Source organism: Nothoprocta perdicaria, unplaced genomic scaffold, assembly GCF_003342845.1.
Source record: "Nothoprocta perdicaria isolate Ctin4 unplaced genomic scaffold, notPer1 scaffold_174, whole genome shotgun sequence".
NCBI classification, from domain to species: Eukaryota; Metazoa; Chordata; class Aves; order Tinamiformes; family Tinamidae; genus Nothoprocta; species Nothoprocta perdicaria.
In genome coordinates this window covers 1,428,309-1,444,903 of record NW_020454916.1, presented here as the reverse complement: position 1 = coordinate 1,444,903, position 16,595 = coordinate 1,428,309, and positions in this window count along the sequence as shown.

Below are 16,595 nucleotides of genomic sequence, written 5' to 3'. Positions count from 1 at the left end.
TAACATTTACATGCTCTTTTTGTGTGTTAATGTTAAAGACAGCCCATCTGGCAGCACACCAACTGCATGAAACACAATTATTTGACTGAGCTCATAAATGATAAGTAATTCTTCTGTTTCCCTGTTCATCTGCAAGAACTTCAAACACTGAACTCACGAAACACATATGGTTAGGGAAAAAGATCTAAAAACTCTTATGCAACTCAAGGAATTGACTAAAATTTATAATTCTGAGATAATATGTAGTAGTCCTCAGCAATATAGTTGTAGCAAGTATGTTATGATTTCTCTATTTAGTTACTCTTTTCCAACTTAAAATACTGAATAAAATTAATAAAATGTTCTTAGTTCAATATTAGTTATAAAGAACTGGTGCCAATACACATAATGTATTCTGTGAAATATTTTGCAATAATGTTAGTACTTTGACCTTTACCAGATCCTACATCTTCATTGGCTATTCACTTCACCTACTTCTGTATAGGTTAGTGAGGCAGTAAAATAATAAGAGATTTGGAATAGGTAGGTAACAAAGCCAATCAAACCAAGAAATATTAAAAAGGTCAAAATATTAAAATCTCCTACTATGATTTATAAAACATATGAAGAATTGGAATTTTAGTACTTAATTCTACTGAGAAAAATCATAATGAGAACTGAAAATGGCACAATGAACAGATTTTGGTGACAGCAATTTCATTCTGAATGAGAGATAGTGGTCTGTATTATTCACTAAAACTAAGCTCATTACTTTTATGATTTTACTCTCAAAGCTACTTTTGGGCCTGGGACCCATTCTTCCTTTTCCTCACAAGTGAAATTAAATATTATAGTTATCTATCTCATTCATTGATGCCACTCCCGAAAATACTGTGGAATCTATGTCTTGCTATGGGGGGCACAAATACAAATTCATTCTTTTTTTTCCTTCTAATTTTCCTTTTTTTTTTTTTTTTTTGATATATAAATATATATATCCAGATACATATGTGTGCATACACACTTCCACATAGACCTTAGGAGTATTATGAAAGCATATCAAACAAAGTTAAACTGGAAACTGATGAAATAATGTCCTCTCTGCATACAGACCACAACACTACAAATATGAAGTGAGAGTCTATTATTGCTTAATGAGTAAATCTATTGCTGGGCAGTTGAGATTTTTTTGCTGATTGTAGATACAATTCTATACTCTCACTCCTTAACCTAGGTTTGTTACTTTTATGATCTTATTCATAAAGTCATCTCTGGATTAATTCTCCCTTTACATCACAAGCAGATTTAACTGAGTCTATAAATAACCTGTATTAGCATAGGCTGCTGCATTTCAAACAATTAAATTTTATTTTCTGCTTGCAACAAGCTAGGAAAGCTAATACTATTACTATGGCTCTGCTGAGAAATGGTAGCTTATTAAACTGTGTTGACTTAATTGCTTGCAGTCATGTGAACATACTAGCACTGATATCTGTGAGACACTAGCTAGGAAGCTTAAAGTAAAAAATTTACATTTCAGTGCATCTATTTTAGTGCTGACCAATTTAGCAAAATATGAACCACATATATTTACCAAGACTCCTGCAAAGTGATCTTTGTTGGCATATCTTTGTGTCTCAGCCTGTTCTGATCGCATTGTAAAAGGAGCACTATCAAGCAAGCAAACCCAAATGTCAAAAATGGCAGCTTCAGACTGGCAATTTTCAATTTAACAATTCTGAAAAAAAAAAATGGAAGAGAATAGAGGAAGTCAACTTTATGGTAAAAGTAATTATTTTGTTTATAGCATGACTTATTTTCTACTTGAAATAAAACTGCAGCATAATTTTCAAGATGCTACATGGTAGTACTAGTGAATTAAAGAACCTTACTATAGAAATTAATCCAGCTTACTAGAGAACACTATGTACGGGTCCTCTATTATAACTTGAAAGTGTTAGCAGAAGCATTTTATCATGTTTACAAAGCATGTAAAACTAATAAATATTATATTTTAGTTACAGACATTGAATTAAGTATATTCCTGAAAATATGTTGTGGTATTGCCTACTGAATTCTTATATTATTCTTATATTATTCTTATATATTGGAGAGTCAAGCTGGAGCTTGACTCTCCAGCTATATGCCATTATGGCAGCTACTACTCTGAAAGACTCTGCTGCAGAAAGTGCTCCATTACTCTTGTTCTACAATTATACGGTAATTTGTTAGCTAAGGACAATTTCTTCTGGGAATTAATTGTTACAGATGTAGGATTTAAAGGCTGCGTATTTGTAAACTGCAAAGATGTGCTATGAGCATATTTTGGTAAGCGAGTTATAAAAACAATCTTTCTCCATACTCGTTCTCTAATCAACCCAGCACTTCCAAGAAGTGGCTCACAAATCTTTCTTTGGCTCCATTTGGAGGATGTCCACTGATCTTCACTTCAACTTTCTCATACCAAAAACTCTGGTATGTGTTACAGTCCTGCAGGTGAACTGTATTTTCTTTTAATTTCAGATACTTTGCAATTCTGAATACATTTTAACTAGACAAAGAATGTCAAAAGGTCAGAAATCATGGGTGGGCTACAGTGTTTCTCAGAAGCCACATGCTATGTTGAAATTACAGATGTATTATTAAGAAATAGTGATTAGGTCATAGTGACTAGACCATATTTCAAGCAGAATCACTGAATGATTTAGGCTGGAAGGCATCCCAGGAGATCTCTAGCCTAGCCACCAGCTCCAGGTGTGGTCAGCTATGAAATTAGGCCAGGTTGCTCAGTTACATCCTGCTGGATATTGAAAGACATTGAGAATGGAAACTGTACCTCTCTGGGCAGTCTACTCCACATGGTTTCACATGTATTGAAGCAAAGAGGTTGGTTTCACCTTGTCAATAAACCCTTTGTAGGCACTGGAGGGTGCTGTTAGGTAGCTCTAAATGCATCTCTTCCCCAGACTGAACAAGCTCTCTCAGCCTTTGCTCACATGTGCTCCAGTTCCCAACCATCTTCATGACCTGAACTCATTCTATTTTAGCAATCTCTTTCTTGTTCTGTATGGGGGCAAAACTCAACATGCCTTTTGAATGCAGGCTAGTAGGTGCTGAGAAGTTGGAGATAATGACTTCTCTCGAGCGACCAGTTGTAGTCCAATGAATATACCCCGAAATACTGCTGGTGGCCTTCACTGYTACTTTTTGCCGTTACATAGGAAAAGGTTACTTTTTCCCATGTGCAGAGTTTTGCATTTGACCCTGTGGAATTTCAGCATCTTTTGGCAGCCCATTCCTCCAATCTGCCAAGAGCCCCCTGGACGGCGGTCCTGTCCTCAAGCATATTCATCCCATTTTGTGTTTGTCATAAGCAAAGCTGAGGACAGAGCACTCTGGCACCTCTTACAAGTCAGAGCTTTCGTTCCCTGCCTGAGTTTTGCCATAGAAGCTCAGGCTCCAGTTCAGCGATAGCCATGTTTCATATTGATTAGCTCTGACTACAGACTTGCCTTGACCCTGCCTGATCACTACGGATGTGACCTGTGATTCCTGGTCCTCATCCTGACTCTGACCTGTCTATTTTCTGAGACTGACCTCAAACCTACCTCATCACTACAAACTTGTCTGATGATCTCAACTCTTGGCTGAACCAGGCCACGGTCTCTGGATCTGCTTTGCCCTGCTCCCCATTCAGTACTGTGGGACATCCTACCAGTTATCCTACCAGTTATCTTACTGCTTTGCCCTTATCTCTCCATCCATGATGAGCAATTGGCCCTTTCTGCTCTCAGCAAAGTACAGCCTGTTAACCTCCACCCTACGAACATGACCATTCAAATAGGATGTTGCCCATCCAGTAGCCCACTTGTCCAGACCATTACATTCCATCCCTGATACAAGAACACTCACTGGGAGAGACAGTGTCAAAAGTTGAGGTAAATGCCATTCATTGCTCTCTCTGCATTCATAATTCCAGTCATTTCATCACAGTATGCAATCAGGTTGGTCAGACCAGATTTAATATTTATTATTAAAATGATTTTTTTTTTTTTTGGTAAATCCTTGTTCACTGTTCCCAGGTACCTTTTCCATCATGAGCCCAGAAACATCTTCCAAGAAGCCTGGGTGGATGACGTTTGAAGAGAAAGAAAGATGAATAATCTGTAATTTCAGGGTCTGATCTTTTGGTCTTTTTTGAATATGGGTGCATAATTAGTCTTCCTTTGATTTTAGGGAACTTTTCTTGACATCTATGACCTTTCAAGGATAATAAAGAATGGCTTTGCTGTGACAGTGCTCAGCTCACTCCACACCTTTGAATGAGGCCCATCAGTCCATTATATGGTTAAATTCTCTTACATAATCTAAGGCTCAATACTTATCCACTTCTTGTAGTTCTTTTTGAATCCTTATAGTAAACAGAGAGGCCCAGGAGATTTTGTTGGTGTACAATGAGTCAAAGAAGACAGTGAGCAGCTCAAACTTTCCCAATTTAGCTATGAGCCCACATTTTCGCTGTTCAGCTTTTACTATCAACATAAAAGTTGAGGTTCTTGTCCTCTGTAACCCATTTCTGCCTCCTTCACTAGATAATGCCTTTCTTCATTAGAGCTCTTTACTGAGTTTTCTGTTTAACCAAGGATGGTTAGTCTCTTGATACATTTTCCTGTTTAGCCTGATATCAGGGTGGGCTGTTCTTGTTCTTGGAGGAGAATGTCTTTAAAAAACTGCCACATTTCCCAAATGTAGCCTGAGCATTTCCCCAAACAAGAATAGAGTGAGTAGAAGGGCAAAGGAAATACTAGCTCAAGTGTATTGATTACTTACTAATTCAATCCTAAATCACTGTTTCACTGTATCATCCCTGTTCTTTTGAGTTTTAAGTAGTGCCACACCTTCAAAAGAGACTCCACTTTTGGGAAGATGAGGTGAAGTTGTCTGCTCAGAGCCAGTAATGTCGTTGTAAACACAAAATTATTTACACAATCTCCCAGGAAGACCACTTTTGAATGTATTACCCTCTTAACTTCCTTTTTAAGTATAATCTGAAATTCATTTCTATGTAGACTAATCACCAAAGATCACAGACTGAAGTGGCAGGGCTTGACCAGATTTTGCATGTAGAAAAGCAGGTTTAATTTTAAATCAACACTATTAATTTAAGAACAGTTTGTTTTTTATTATGTTCAGTGATATCATCTTGCATTTATATTGGCTTAACCAAGTGCTTTATGCTGTTTTCTGTTTRCATAGTGCATCAGAGCTCATAGAAATGAACATGCTGAACACTTCAGCACAAATGTAACTGTCTACTTCAAGCATATTGAAGTGGCACCATCCTTACATGTTATTTTCAGTTTTATATCTGACAGAACCTCACACACAATCACCATTTGCTGTTTTATTTTCTGTGACTTTTCCTAGTTTAAAATAATTTTTCCAAATTCCATTGACAGTGTCACATATCTTTGTGATTTGTATTTGTTACAAAGATGACTTGAAACATCTCAGAGCCATTTTTATCAATATAAATGACATTATGTTTTCTAACCCTCTCCATTAATCTGTGACGAACTGTGAAATTTGCCATTTTTGCCATGACTGATCCATAAAATCTGTGATCTTCCTGCATGATGGTGCTCATGATTTACATGAGGTCTTACTTATAAGGTTGCTTATGAAAATAGCTCATGAAAATTGTCACTAAGTAAGTGTGCACATCCTGCAAGTGGGAAAATCCCATGATTATAATTTGGATCTTTTTCTTGTTATAAAAAGAATGTGTATGCAATAGATTCAGTACTATGTCTATTCTCCTGCAGGGAGAAAAATTGTGTTCCTTCTGTTGAGTGCATAATCTGTAGGTGGAAGACCAGGAAGGCAAAGGAAGCTGCAGCATGTTATGCTACATAGTTTGCAGATGATCTGGATGTGGATAATCTCCGTAATGCAGATATGTAATCTTTGATAAGAAGCAACAGGAGAGATTTCAGCATATATTACCATCCAACTATGATAGATTGCTCCTTGAGAACCACCAGTACAGAGTAACTCAAAGCTATCTTTGCAAACAGCAGTTGGACAGCAACTGCTAACAGCCCCTTTGTGGCTGCCTCTGTTGAGATGCAGTTTGCCAGGCATTTCAGTCTTCTTGTTTTAGAAGAGAGACTTCAGAAATTAAGAATTCATATCATGTGTGACATCCATCCTCAATATGTATGTACGCATGAGACTTTTTTTTAATGCACTTGTAAATTATTATTCATTCAGTAAAAATGGCCATAAATGTCTATGTTTTAAAATTTTGTTTTTATTGAAAATAATTCAGGAAAAAAAGTTAATTTGTCATTTCAAGATGAAGCTGGAGCATAAAAAGGGGGATGCTGCAATACTGTAACTAAAACATTTTGGTTAGAAGCTGATTTAAAAAAAAGAAAAACATTGAATCTTCTAAGAGAGGAATACATTTTCTAGTAAATATTAATTAAATATTCTAGTTAAAATAAAAATAGTAATAAAATGTCATTGTAAAGAGTAATGTTCCTCACTAAAAGACTTTGTAAGGGAAGATATGGAAGAAATAATATAGGAGCTATGCTGCATTTGCAGGATTATATAAGATTACACCTAACATCTAGAGTTCCCCTTCCATTCTATACAGCAATTATGAATGCAGATGTCATAAAAATTGGGTTAATCAGCCAGGAAGTCATTGAATCATTCTCATGTGCGATAAACTGCATATTTGCTCACACATGTACCCACAAAATATATTTAAATTGTAACATTTGAAGTTCAAATGTAAGGGGTAGTATGTCAAAATTGTTTGACTTAGTCAATTTGTATTTAATATGAGGAAAACAAAAGGAAGCAGGAAGGATGRATACCCATTACTTTTATATTACCCTAATCCTGGTCTTGACATCTACATAATTTTGAAAGGGCTATTGTATTCGTGCAGCCATTTAGCATTAGAGATCTAAATTTGGTGACAGTTGAAGCTGACTTTCCTTACTACCATGAAGTCAATTTATATCAGACATAAATTAAATTTCTTCTATATTCCAAGGCTTCATGTACTTTACTTAATGACTAAACATACATACATGCATTCATACATACACACATATACATAAATATATGCAACAATATGCAAATATGCAACAATAATTTCTGACATCTCTTTTGTYAGGGAATGTGGAATAAAGCTATTAACCCAATATTCAGGAAAGAACAAGTACGATCAAGTAGAAAAACTGAGCAAATGATATTCTAATAAAGGATTGGGTTCCATTAAATTTTAAATGTAATATCTCTTTCCAAAAAAAAAATCCTCTGGTACAACCTTTATGAGAGTGACACATCTGTAGTGTCAGAAATATTAAGGAAAAAAACACATTTTAATGGAAAATAGTGGGTAGCTGCCTGAGGAGAGAGGATATTCTGTCACTAGTGGATGGTAGGTTATTCTCTACCAACAGGAAATCTTTAGTAAGAAACTAAATTGCCCCCTGTCAGGGATACTCATTTATATCAAGTGACACTCTGCTACTCCCACCCACCAACACTGACTTCCAGTAATCACTCATATGTCACACATACAGAGTTACACTAAGTCATATGAGCTAATACACACTTCCACACTCTCAGGCTGTGAGCACTTACTCATGTCAAGATATGTGCTGTCCTGTTCATTAATACTAATGCCAATTCGAGCATATCCATGTAGTCATCTTCAATCTTACTCAGTTATGCTGGCACTTTACTCTATCACGATCAGTCAGATCCACCCATTTGCACTACAGCTGTGACTGATGCACATGCTCAGAGCCTCAGGGTTTGTTTGACAAATAAAAATTGTGTYCCTTAGGCTGGGAGAATATCTTGCTCCCCTATCTTAGTGATAGAAAAGCATCAGCAATTTCAGAAATTATGTTTGAGTAACTGTCCAAGGAATTAGACAGTCACTGAAGGCCCAGTCAACCACAACCAAAATTTGCTAATCAGAATTATAAAGACACTCACATTTCATTAAAAAAAAAAAAAAAAAAAAAAGGAAAAGAGAGTTAGAATTTCAGAATTGTAAATAGGTAATTAGAAGAGTGGCTTCAAAATGAGTTCGTACATCTGCAGACAGATGCTGGTGTATCTATTTAATCTCATGTATTTTACATATTCTACAATCTTTTTGGCGGACACCTCAACAGTATTACTTCTCATAACAGCAAATTTCTATTTCTTCACCACATTTTCCATCTTGGCAAAACAGAGAAGGAAAACATTTGGAAAACAAGGAACAGATATGATCTTAAATTTTATTGTCTTCTTCACTGGGATTTGAAAATAGCAAACAACCTATTTAACTGTATTATCATTGCATGATGTCAATTTAGAGAATGATTTACCTTAGTTAGGGTGCCTAACAAAGATATTTTTTTATCTTAACATGCTTTGCTTTATTTCACACTTAGCAGTGAGTATCCTGCATTTATAATGTTTGAGTATGTGGTAATGGTTGCCATTACCTGTACTTTAAAAACAATAAAGAGAAAAGTTTATGATGCTCACCCTTGAACTAACCTGCCTAATAACTTCTTGATTTTGCCTGGGAACAGGGAAAAATGAAAACAGAAAGTGGAACATCTCCAGAAAGTAACTGGGCAAAAACAAATCAATATTTTTGAAAATTCATACAAATGTACTTAAGGAAATGGAGAAGACTTTGCTATTATTGCTATATGGAGAGGGTGGAGAAAAAGACTTTGTGAGTGTGCAAGAGGGAAGAGATAGAAAAGAGTTTTTATTTACCTTTATGTGCTTTTTACACACATTACCAATTACCCAAATTTAATCCAACTCCAGTTTTCATAAGGAAGGAAAAGTTGATTGTTATTTAACCTGGAGACCAAATAAAGTAAACTAACAAATTTTACTTTACGAAAGTGCCATTAGACTTCATTATAGACRAAGAGTACAAGAAAGTAAACATATTATTGGAACAAACAGTTGCGTTGYATTTGTGTTGCATTTGCATTTCTTTGTATTTCTCTGACTGGGATTCACTCAGAGAAATCTATGGATCAGTACAAGATTATAAATGAAACAATCCTGTTGCTTGATAGTTCTTTAAGGCCACTTAATATAGCAGAATTGTTTCTAAGGAATAATGGCCTCTCATTTCTCTCAATGATATTTTGCTGTGTGATCGTTGTTCCTATAACTCCATTAATTGCCTGTTATGCTAACTGGCCATAGGTTTTTTTTCTGAATTTGCAGGGCCTCAAGAGTGAAGCTTGTCAGGCTTTCTCTCTTTGAACCTCTCCTGACCTACCTGCTCTTGAGTTTTGCTTGGTACAGTTGTAACATTTTTTTTTTCTAACACAAGTAACTATGCCTAAATTATTTTACTTTTGCTTACTTTTTACTTAATAAATGGTAAAAAAAATTGTTTTGTTTTGTTTTGTTTTGTTTTGTATAGGTGGTAGTAACAAGTACATATTCCATGTAGAATGAGAAATTTATGGCATAATGAAGGAGAGTAGAAAAATAGAGGCCAGGTACAATAAAACTCTGATATAGAAGTGGCCTTGGAAAATAAGGACACAGGATGTGGTAAAAAGGTGCACAGACACAGTAAAAGATTTGACATCAATAATCAGTTAATGAAATGCAAACCTGGAGCTGGACCAAACTATGTTTAGAAGTAACAAAGAGAACAAACAAATAATACATAACAAACATATAAAGCATCATATATAATAAAGTTATCTATAATGTGTATGCAAACATTATTTAGAATTGCAGAACAATGAAGAAAGATAGAGGTATTGAAAGATAGAGGTGTATTGAAACATATGAAAGTGACCATGAGTGGGTCCTGTGAGGGATGAAAAAGAAACCATCAACATCAACATCATACTCCATGCAGTGAAGGACTCTGGATGTTGATGACTTGTCCTAGCCCTGCAGAAGGGCTAAAGGATCCTGATCAGCAGTGGAAGGGTCAACATAACATTGGTAAAGACATAGAATATAGTAAGTGTATGTACAATAATTTTAACAGTGTTATTATTATTGAGACTTTTTCTTAATAATAATATTCACTTTTCCTTTTAATTTCCTTTCTCAGTAACAGCTGCACTAATGGTAATTCTTTCACTGGACTGTTAAGATTTCAATTATGCTAAACATTAATTCTTGACTTTACACATAAGATTTGTGGAGGCTTTTTGTCCACAACAAAATTTCAAGTAGAATGCAGTGCAGAGCCCCAAATTGTCAGATRCTGAGCAATTATCATTCCAAACCATCTTTGTTCCATATACATTATTTTTTTTTCCTGTTATTAATTTTTCTAAGCTAGGAAATGTGCAACATCAAGGACAAKGTCAAGAATGCAAAGGGTTCTGCAAAGATACCTTTTATTTATTTATTTTTTAAAAAGGCAAGATAAATAGCTGGTTAAAGCACCCATGGGAAGAGATGTTATAGCCACTAAAAGAAATGTCTATCCTGTCAATAACTGGGAAGGATAATGTCACTTTATGCTATCCTTCTGAGTATACAATAGACACACCGTGTCCTCAAAAATACACTTCAAATTCTTATTGATTTTCTCCTATTTTGTTGCCTTCTTCTGCTGCACACATTGGAAAGTACAGTTACTGAGATGACTTAAACTGTAATCCTTTTCTATATATGACAAATTGGAAAGAAATCATCTGGTTGTACACACTGTTCTATGTGATGACGTGCAGAAGCTACTAAGGTGCACACTATTGCAGAGTACAGCTTTAAAGACTTTAAATGCTGAAGAGACCTCTGTGTGAAGTAGGTAGTAATATTGTTCATTCAACAAAACTAAGCATGCAAATGTATGAAATTACTTTTTTTTTTAACAATTTGTTAAAACAAATTTCATTTGTTTCTGATCCCAGTAATAGGGAGTCATATGATTGCCTTTCTTTCTCAGTAAGTCTAATTAGTATATAAATTCCACTATCATTTCTTCCATAACATTTAAAGTCCTGATCCTTCTGACAAACTTCAGAAGGCCTGAAACATAAACTCAGGCAGAGGTTTTATGTTCTTACCTTATTTATTACCAATTTATACTATTACCAAACAGGCTCCTTTCTCTAAGCTCCCTGTTGTGTGGGCTTTTGATAATTACTCTGCTTTTAAACATGTAAAATTAATTTTGTTTTCTCTCACTGCAGGTCAARCTGCATGTCAAACTATTATCTTAGCCCTAATTTCCTTCCATCGCGGCTACTGGTACTGCATGTTTTTCCTGTAAACTTCAATGACTACAATATTGACACCACAAGAAATACAAATATCGAGATAACTTTCCTTCTTGGTATATAGTTTTTGGTATATTATCATATTTCATTCTCCTTGTATTCCATTCTTCATTTCTCTTTCACACACGGTTCTCTTTTTTGGTGTCTTCATGATCTTTCACAAAATTGAATCCTCCCATACTTTTTGCTGTCATCATGATAACCATCGCTCTTTTTCATTGACAATATCTACAATTGCCATTTCACCTGATTTTACCTCCTATGAAACTATATCTCAGTTATCCAACTAAAATCAACTACTATTTTCATTCATTTCATACTATGCAGCTCAGTCAGTCAGATTGTACTGTTTTAAGAATGGAACTACTCTTAAGTTCATTTTTGTAGTTGTCTTAGAAAACAGTATGTGAACTGTTTATTTATCCTTCCAAATCTATGATTATTTCAAAGAGTGAACACAGAAGATAAAAGAGAAAAGACAGAAAGAGAAAAATAGATTTAGTGCTCTCCTCATCCTCAGAAGCTTAGCAAAGCTTCCATATTGAAGGGTCAATGGATTGGACTGCAGAGATTTACAGAGCAGAGTCTGAGGGCAATTAAAGGTTTCCTCTATCAGTGTAGGCATAATCCTGTGATTTTCAGGTTTTCCCTTTTGAGTTCTTATTCATGTCTATTAAAATAAGAAGGTTTGGAATTATGAAGCCAGTGCTGCCAAAACCTGTGATTTGAAAATCAATTCCTACTTTCTCCAATTCTTTTTTACCATTCATCACACTTCAATATCATGCTTTAATTTAAAATAAATCTAATTCTACAGCAGTGGCACTTACTCTGGTCACATTTTTGAATGCTATATAGTATTAATACATAATAAGAACCATCCCCTGGGGAAAAGAATGATGTATTATTATATTCTGTTCTGACAATAGGAAATTTACAGATATTTTAAGGAGGTGGCATTTCAGATGGACTGATGTAAAAGTTAAACATTCTGAGGCTATTCTTTGTTAGAAATAACGCAAATTAATTGTTTTCTGCAATGTATGCCAAGTAGTCAAACTAAGAAAATTAAAACCAGTGTGCCTTTTTCATTAATCCCTATTTGATTGCTTGATGCACTCCGCTGATGCATCTTTTGGCCCAGCAGATGAAGTTATTCTTAATCACTGCARCCTATTGCTCACAAAGCCAAATCCTACAGGCATGTTTTTTTTTTTCCTCTGCCATTTATTAGCAGCAAAAGTAATTAGGATGTTTAGCAGATAAAACATGAGAACTCTCACTGGTCGCATATCCAGACCTTTCTGAAGCTGCTGCAGTGACAGACAATCCAGGTGGCATTTACAGGTGCACAGTTGCAATAAAGGATGAAACTGTCATCTTAGGCAGTAGTCCTCAATACTGATGGCAGTGTTTCTTTTGTTTTTGTTYTGTTCTGTTTTGTTTTTCTTTATCCATTTATAATCTCCATTCATTCCATTCCTCATTTATGCACATGGAAGCAACCATGTATTCAATCTCTCTTCTCGTCTTTTACTCACATACATGCTATTTCCTGCAGTCATTACATGAATTATTACTTTATTTTCCCTAATTCTTATTTCACAAAGCATCACTTCACATGTATACACACATACACACACACATAGAGTTTATTAGTCTTTTATTCTAGTTCTAGCTTTTTCATTTTAGGGGACAGAATGCACAGACTTATTTTTTTACTATGAAGTTGCTAAAGTGTTGTAGGACTGAAACACTCAAACCAATGAAGCATTGTTGATATTTCTGAGTTTCAGATTGGAATCCAGGAAATATTAATGATTTCTGTCTGATCTTGTCTCACTCTACTGCAACAGATGTCATTATGGCGTATAATGACACAATATAAATTGCCTTTAAAATGTAATAACAAATATTTCAGAAGCAATAAAAATAACCCCTCAAAACACACTGAATTCATTAGGAGATGAGATATAGAATTTTTAATACAATATAGAATTTTTAATACAAATGTAAACAGAATCCCCAGTCCCTTTTTCCCTAAATATATGCATACAGTTGAGCAACAACGAATAAGATTAATTCCAAAATAGTGCTATAGTAAATACTAAGCAGATAAATAAATTAAAAATATACATATCCTTATATTTATTTATATATATTTATATTATATTTATATATTTATATATTTATTTAGATTGAATAATCTAAATTCATCTTTGAGTTGTGGATAAGACAATTGGTATAATGGACCACTTGTGTGAGAAGACAGGGGCAATGATGCACTGACAATTCTGTTCTGAGTACAAGGACTGGAGTCCTGCTTTCTACATCTTACACCTGCCTGGTACTTTCTTCCACCAGCCACAGAGCTCTTCAGTCATCAAGAGAGCAGTTCCTTCTGAATGGAGCTTATGGCTGTTTCTTTGGCCTTGCAGCCTCTTCTATAAGCACTTCTATTTCATGCCGTCTCCAACAGTGCTTTTAGAACAGCTTTTCCCACATCGTAATCTGAAAAGTGACAGTACAGATTTTCTGAGTATCTCAGAAGATGTGGCTTGGGAGGAATTCTGTTAGCTCATTTACTAGCTGGGACTGTCTCTAGGGTGGACTCCAATAGGAGGAAGAACGATTTTGCCATTGTAACCCCATTGACCTGAAGTATTTGATCTGCCTGGACCCTGCTGAGCAAAAAAGGCTGGCTAAAAAGAACATCGTGCCTCATGTAGAAAGGAGTTTTCTTCATTAAATCCGCTTCCAAAATTTCAGTAAAGTAAAAGAAGGGACAAATGGTGGCCATCTCAGTGGTCTTGGTAGGACAAAAGAGAACCTTTTAGAAACTACTGTATGTATTGCCTTTTAATCTCACAGAGACCACTCTGATGTTCCCAAAATAATCCAAACAAATCACCATGTATATGTGCAAACTTTTATTTATTGATTTAATTTTATTTGCAAAATGATTTTCTCATCTGCTTTATTTTCAGCACGTCTGAAACCGGATGGTTTAAATTGCCTAGCAGTTTCATCCTCCTTCTACGAGCTTAATTCATCATGTCAAATTATGAACTGGGGGTAAAGACCAGCTAGGAGATGAAACAGTTGAGAGAATGAAGAATAAATAACTCAGGACCGTCTGATTAAAGGAGCTGAGCTTTCTGCTAAAGATCCAAATGCAGACTCCAAATTTAGTGGAATTGGTCAGTAAAGAGTAATGATGTGGATACCTTGTAGCTCTACAGGTTAGCATATTTTGCCTCCAAGCAATGAATTTCCTGTCATTCTTTGGAGCAAGGTAGATGAGAAAGCAAGTATAGTGTATGTGTATTTACACATGTGTGAAGCTAAGAAAACAATGTAAAGAGAAAGAGTGAATTGATGTAAATCCAATTACATATTCTTTCACCTTTTCTCAGTGACAAATTTTGCTTCTTTAGAATAGTGAACACATGGTGAAGACAGAAGATTGTGCAGGAATATGTCCTAGAAAGTATATGAAAAAATAAAAATATAAAATTAAATAAAACATTTGTCAAACTGTTGTCAGGATTTTATTTACAAATGTGAATTGCTGTGAACTGTAATAAGGGATTTTTTTCATTTTAAATTTCTTGTACCCCTTCAAGTTTTAGACAAGTAATATGATGATACTGTATTTTTCTTTGCTTTCATTTTACAATGAACTAGATTAGCTGAAATACCCAAGAGAAAGGGAAAACTTCAAAGCCTGGCCCCAAATAATGTAGAGAATAGGTATAGTCTGAATACCAACAGAGTCTGAGCTTTAAGTTCAAACAGCCTTTTAAGACACTTCCCAGGAAATAACTTTTTTAATGAATTGAGTTCATCTCTGGGGTAACAGTGATGTAAAGATATGCTCCAAATCTGACTAGTTCTCTCTTCCAGCACATTTTTTATATCTTGCACAGCAGCCTGGGCAATGGAGATGACTCATAAACAGTCTATCACCCTAATACCCTATCACCTCCTGTAGTGAATAACTTCCAGAGCTAACATCAAAAACAGAACTTGCAAATCCTCCTGAGTAGGAGTATATTGTTCACTTTAATCACCAGGGAAAAGAAGACTGGTTTTAGGAAAAGTTCTCCATATGTGAAACAGATGAAGTTCCCCAATCAGAAAATGTAGCACAACTTCATAAAAATATTCATTTTCAAAATGGCATGAGACACGAGATGGCAACTAGAGTTACCATATAGTACTAGTGCACTGGCAGGTTTATCATCTGTTGGAAGTCATAGCATGTCTTAGAATTACCTTCTTCAATATTTCAACATCTTGTCTTTTATCTTAGGTCTATTCCTGTGTCAGAAGGCCTATATGGCATGGTTTTCCCAAAGCTCCATGGCCATTTGAAATGAGATATTAAAATTCTCTAAGAGATGGATGACAAAATATCATGTCTTGGGTAGAGCCTGCACAGGTACTCTAATAGGAGCTCCAAGATAATTGACTATCATATTAATATAACACATACAATTTCAAGTATTATACTACTGTTTGCTTTCAATCAAGAGGAAAGTGTCTCTAGTTTCTCTAATTATCCACTTTGACAGTTCAACATCTGTATTCCTTCTGATGTGATTTCTTCAATGGATTTGTCGCAGTGTCTGCAAGCAGGTTACCTTCATGCTGGTCTAGGATAACTCTTAGTCATGGACAATTTCAGTCTCTGAGATCTCTCTCTTAGTCTTAGAAAATGCAAGAGTTCCCCAAAATAATCAGATTTGGGTTTAGAATGTGGGTTTCAAATTGAAAAATAGATTTCCTTACTCATTTTTTTTAATTGATTTTCTAGTGTTTTGAAAAAATGTTACATAAATTGTCAGATTTGTGAATTTTTCTGTTTTTTTATCTCCTTGTGAATGTGGCAAAGGTAGAAAACACAATTCTCAGAGATTAGTGGGCTCTATTCAATCCATATATACATTAAAAGTTAGCTTGTGGCTTGTGATTTGGRTAGATGAAGGTGGGGAGTATGACAGTACACTCAATTCCAATTCTTTTTTAAATGATCAACAATCAGTCAATCTGCAGCCCTGTTTGCCACTGACTTTCACAGAAAATATTGTTTACATCCTTTAGACCTTTTTTTCCAAAAGAGATAATCCATTGATTTATTTATATTCTTCTTTACATATTTATTTATTTCCTAATATATTGACTGATGAGCTTTGTCATACCTATTAGGGGCTGTGTCCACCTGGCAGCCTTGTTCCATGAAAACTATGCATGGAACTTTGCCACATACACAAAGAGTTATGAAGGAAAAAAAAAAAAAAAAAA